This window comes from Maylandia zebra, linkage group LG12, assembly GCF_041146795.1.
Source record: "Maylandia zebra isolate NMK-2024a linkage group LG12, Mzebra_GT3a, whole genome shotgun sequence".
Lineage (NCBI taxonomy): Eukaryota > Metazoa > Chordata > Actinopteri > Cichliformes > Cichlidae > Maylandia > Maylandia zebra.
Window position 1 is genome coordinate 5,409,924 of NC_135178.1, and position 6,072 is coordinate 5,415,995.

The 6,072-nt window shown below is 39.8% G+C and overlaps 1 long non-coding RNA gene across 2 annotated transcripts; it reads left to right on the forward strand.

Annotated features, from left to right (window-relative positions):
- The first annotated feature begins 87 nt into the window (after nt 1-87).
- LOC143421437 (uncharacterized) lies at nt 88-4,915 on the forward strand. Of its 2 annotated transcripts, XR_013101077.1 has the most exons (5): nt 88-246; nt 3,402-3,471; nt 3,871-3,990; nt 4,275-4,333; nt 4,513-4,915. It is a non-coding gene; the product is annotated as an uncharacterized LOC143421437 (long non-coding RNA). The 2 variants fall into 2 exon arrangements; XR_013101078.1 differs by lacking the exon at nt 3,402-3,471.
- Nucleotides 4,916-6,072: the final 1,157 nt, after the last annotated feature.

Consider the following 6,072-nt stretch of genomic DNA (forward strand, 5'->3'; position numbering starts at 1 on the left):
GCGTGCGGAGTCTTGTCTGTGCCCATCAACAATAATATTTAACTATTAATCACAGTTTTGCTAAATAAAAGGATCTGGCTTGCATCAGTCACATGATCACATTTAACCAATGATCGCCCTTGACGGCAGAACGCGCTGGTTACGAGCCGGGAACGAGCTCACAAAGAGCACGCGCATTTGTTGCGGTCCGGAGCTGTAGGAGAAACACAAGTTAACTCAGAGACACAGACTGATGCGACAAACCCAGTAAGTAGGTGCACAGCGTGCACTGTAGTGTATAGCACCCAGGAGTATTAGCTTATTACGTACACGTTGGTAAGTTGTCTTGTGGCAACTGACGAACTGAAACAAACGAGCGTGCTGTGTGTGCAACAGCGCGACAAACATTACCTGTCCTTTTATTAACTGCACAAGCAGTGCTGGTCACAGCTGCTGGCTACCTGTGTAAGGCTGTCATGGATCTGTAGCTCTGTCACCGTTTTAGGGAACATATTTAGTTTTAAAGTAAGTTTCCGGGCTTTTCCTGCCTTTCTGGAGGGATTATATTTCACTAAAAAACGATCTAATATGCATGTCCACATAATAATTATTATAATTATAATATATTAAAAACACACGCTGTATTTTAAAGAACATACATTAAGAAGCAGATTATATTAGATTTATATTTTAAATAAGACAAAAGTTGGATTTTACAGCAGTAAAATGATTGTATCTCTGCAGTTTAAAAATGTAATAAGCTTTGCCCCTGCACAGAGTGGATAGTGAAACAAATGGAATCATCATAAATACATTATTTCATATTTATTACTTCCCCTTCCTCATTGCGTTATTATTGTAGCTCTAGTAATAAATAATAATGTAAGGATTATGGATCAGCACCGTGATGCCCATAGTATATACAGTATTCTGAAGAAGGTCTAAAATGTCACTGTGTGTGCGTGCATGTGTGTGTTTTATTTAGATGGATTTTTTTTAAAAATATTACTCATGATATAACATTATCCAGACATGCCTGGTAAGGACATGAGGAGGAAACAGCAGGAGCTGTGTGAGGCTACTAAAGGCAGTGCTATAACATTTTTCTGTCATCATTTTATTATAGATTAAGTGCAAGAGTTGTTAGGTGTGGATAATTAGATTATAGTTTATTGCAATAGCAAGTTGTGCCTTCAAAGGAGCTTGCAAAGACTACGATGACCGGGATGACTGAGAACCTTCACAGACAAGTTGTGCCTTGTTCTCACATAGCAAGTGGAGAGTGATATATGAAATGATGGGATGGAAGGAAGAAGAGAAGCAAAGAGTGATTCACAGGCAGAGCCTAATTTATTTCTCACAGTTTTTTGTTGCCTTATGGTTCCAAGCGCTGTCACCAATCTTTGCATTTTGTTATTATCTCATGACACTTGTTTAATCAGCTACCATCTCTCCTGTGGACTTTTTAATGTCTACAGTCTCAGATCAACACAGCCCTTCTCTTCCCATATTAGATTCTTGATGAATGTGTGTTGTTGTTATTCAACCTGGTTCAATGTGCCCCTTTTTAACTTTGAGCACCCGTCCCTTTAAACCTCTCTGCACGGCCCTGCCCCGCCACAGTGCTTTTCAGATTTTTAAAATGTAGTTAATGAATTATTCAGTGTGTTTCAAACTAAACTGTTTATAAAACCAACAAAACCCCTAAAAATTAATCTTAACTACATGTTTTGTCAGTTACTCAAAACATTTTTCTAAATGAGATAATATGTGGTTTGTGGCTCAGCTGCAGGGAGGGCTTTGGCTGGTGGGTTCAGGGTGTGGTGTCAGGGGATGCTGACCCACACGGCTGTTCTGCATCATCTGATCATGTTGGGACTGTGTGCTGCACGGGAAGAAGGTGGCTGGAAAACTGCACAAGCAGAAGAAACCAACGACAAACTGTAAATAAAAGCATCTACATGCTTGTAACATGCATGCTTTACACCCTAACTGTTTATTAAGCATAACAAGGTTTTAATAAAATAGACATTGATTTCCTTAAACAATTTAGAAGAAAAAATAGCAGTCATCATAAAGCTAACAAAAAAAAACACGGAAAAAATGCCTGAATAGCACAAGTGATTAATGCCATCAAGCTAATGCTAAAGAAGCAGCAGACAATGACAGGTCAACATAAAATAACTAAATCTTAAGGAATGAGTAATAACATAATGTATGATTAACTATATTTCACATTTATGAATGAATTACATTTTTCAGGTTTATTATCATTATGATTCAGACATAATGCAGCTGTAAAGATCACATTTAGTAGCAAATTTCTCATCAATAGAACCCAACTGTCATGGTCCGGGTGAGCACGGGGTTTTTCCACTCCGCTGGGTTCTACCTTCAGGCAGAGACTCCAATCAGCTTCCACACCTGGTTCCAATCAAGTCACCTGCATATAAGACCAGCATTCACAACAGACCTCTGCCAGATCTTCTGCTAACCCATGTCAGTGCTAGGCTGCGAACCCCTTGTGAGAACCCTCAACTACTGCTTTTCCCTCACCGTGTTTTTCTTTGTCATAGGACCCACCTGGCAGTCACGTTTCCCGAACTACTCTCATCTCCGCCTGGACGCTGGTTCTGTCATCTGGTTTCTTCCTCTCCACCATCGGACTACACCTGCCTGCCTCCCTGCCAAGTCCCTCACTCCACGCATATTCTGGATCCTCTCTGGACACTCCTCACCCGGAACCCCCTGGACACCCCTTCCTCGCATGACACTTTAAACCTGCAACGCGTAAGCCCTAACCTCCATAGCCTAATCCTGCAGCTGTGATTCACTGGACTGCCACTGACTACTTGTCTCTTCTCATTATAGTGACTGCGTACCTCCATCCAAGCCGCTGCCCCTTTTTCCATCCGTGAAATCCAGCACCTAGCCATAGCACTCAGTTTCCTGTTCACAGTTTGGCCTCACAGTTCACAGTTCATAGCATTTCATAATTCATAGCATTCATAGTCTCTTGTTGTGTAATTTCACTAGACACTTGTAAATAAAGCACTGTGTTCACGCCCGTTTGCCTCCCTCTGTGTCTGCATTTGAGTCCACACCCACAGCCGGGCCCTCTCGGCCGTAACACCAACACTAATTATATTTGATTTGGAGAGAATTAGAGAGATAGAGAATTAAAAAACACAGCATGGTACATTATTACAAATAAGGCACTCCCACATCAAAAGTAAAACTTGGAAGCTTTGTGTCTCTGTCATTATTTCTTCTGCCATACAGCTACACCGCTGGAGCATGGTACACAGAAGTCGCTTTAAAAAAATACATTTAGTATAGCTCTTCAGGCATAGAAAACATAACTTTACCTTACATCGAGGACAAACAACAAATTTACAATTCCACTTGCTGTACTCAACCAGGAGGTGAGACAGGGACGGATAGAAGGACATCCGTGGACTTCCTCCAATGAACCAAAGGTTATCTGGGCAGGTTTGTAGTCTTTTTAGTGATTTTCACAGCAGTCTTTCCAAGGCCGTGGACTCTCCCATTCCCTCAAACACTGCAAGCAGAATTCAAACGGCTGTCCATTTACTGCTGTGCACACTTTACAGAGGACATTCAAATCTGATCCATTCTCTCTTATCACAATGGATCTGCATTCGGGACACTACAGGGAGACCTCCCTTATGGGGATGCTGCTGACATATTATAAATTGTTATATCTATATTTAGCCTAATGGTAAGGAGAAATATTACTTTTTTCCACCGTCGAGATCCTTTGAGATCAAAGTGGATCAACAGCTTCACCAAATGAAGCACTATAAAAACTGCACAGGAAAAATATCCCTAACTTCACCTGTGATCACACGGTAGTTTTCTGTTGCAAAGGGAACAAAGAGAAAGACTTCACTGAGTGAAAAAGGATGAAGATACAAGCTGGTGATGATCCAGTGCACCTGGTCTCAGGACGTGAAGAAAAAGCCTGATCACCTTCTCCACAAAAACAAGGTGAGCTTAATGTTATGATTGATTTTAGCTTTTCAAGTTATGTATGTTACTTTCATAATAGTCACAGATTATATTGCAAACGCAGTGATTGCTGTTATGTGTATGATGACCAAAACTCTCTAAAAAACTGTTATTTCTTGCTGGCTTTCAATGGAAGATTATACCCATCCATTCAATTGAATTTGTTTTGAAGTCTTTTTCTGCTTTGATTGAGCTTGAAAGTCAAAAACACCACCAACAAAAAACTTTTAAAACTGCTTTTTGTTTCCTTTTTTCCTTTGAAGAAATCCTGAGCAGGAGGAACCAAACAGCTAAGAGCATCTTGACCACAGTGGGGGAAAAGGTGTGCACTGAGGATGATTTTGAAATATTAACTTTGTTGTCACTGCTAAGGAGTTTTGGACACAGGAGTGTGTTTAAAATGTGTGCATCTTCAGTGGTGTTCAGGGAACCTGACATAATAGTTTTTGACATGTTTAAATATTTTGTGAGGTTCATCTCTGTCCTCTGTTGTGTGTGTAGGATATCTTATGGCTGAAGTCCGGCTGACTGTCGCTGGGAAGCTATTGGTGAACGACTCTGCATCTCTATCTGAATATGGGCTCAAGCCCTCGTGCGTGGTGCAGATGGTGGTGAAGGTCCACAGAGGCTGACAGAGACCAGCAATATGATACATCCAAAGGACAAAATGCATCATCTTTGCTAACTGGCACTGAACTGTGTCGTCTTTGATCTTTGGTTTTCTTCTACACTTAAACATACAGCTCAATGAAGCATTAAATGTAAGCGACTGTATAACTTACTTGTTATAATAGTCTTACAGAGTAGGCCTTGAGATGGAGAGGATAGATGCAGCTTCAGTAAAAGACATTTTCAGGGAAAGAACATTTTCCAGTTCCTCTTTGGAAATTTGAATATTGTGAAAAATGACTTGAAAAAACATGTTTTTAATAAGGCTTTGAGCTAAATGTGGAAAAATGTTGCTACTAATTCCAGCATCATTCAGTTTACAAACGACGTCCCATTGAATAACTGGAATCCCCCCTCCCCCATTTTCACATAATGTGAAGCCATCCAGTGGGATGGTTCACATTTTTGAAACTCCTGATATTGCGTGAAATCCCTTTATGCACACTTTGACTACAAGGGGTAGCCGACAAGCATTAAAAAAGGATAATGTTTTTAAAAATGGGAAGAGCAACCAAATTATAACATAACATTAAAGTGAGCATGTGCTACACACCTCCTGCATGAATCAATAAATTCAGATATATTTAATCAGTGATGCAAAATCTTACAAAACATGCTTTGGTTTTGTCGAGTGGACTCTTGCTGCCTTTAGCAGAGAGTGCTAATTCTGGGACTGGTGGATGCTTACAGCACACAGTATATGAAGAAAACTATAAAGATGTTTACATACAGCCTATAAACATGGAGTGATGGTAATACAACCACAAATTTGTTTCACAGCTGAAATTAATCAGATAAAAAAAAACCCATTATTTTTTAATGCTGTGCCACTGGTATTCTATTTGTACTTGTCTAGATTTATACTCCTCTACACCTCTTTAGATGCTGTATTGCTTTAAAACATTGATGTGAAGATACCAGTGCCCATTCTGCTGGTTAAAAAAATAAGAAGGTAATCTTTAAATACACCAAATGTTCAGGTACATCCTGAAGGGTGCAATATTCCACACAGGCAGGAGGGGTCACTGTTTGAAAACAGTTGCAGGTCAGCTAAAGTACATACAATGGCATAACACTGCAAACCAGGGATACTGGTTAAATGACCATAGGGAGATTTTAAATGGAAAAAACTAACAAAAGATCAAAATACATATGTACATATTACTCACAAATCATATCAAGTTTGAACTCTTTTTTTTTTAGGGAACAGAAGTCAAATTAACCATGGGTTCAATCTGGTTACAAAAAGCTTTCTTCACATTAATAAATACATTACTCATACGTCACCTGCATGTGGGTAAATCCTAGAGTCATACAGGAAGCAGCGGAGCCAGCTTCCTAGGCCTATACTGATATGTGTGTGAGCACATGGTTCCTGACAGTTATTTTGTA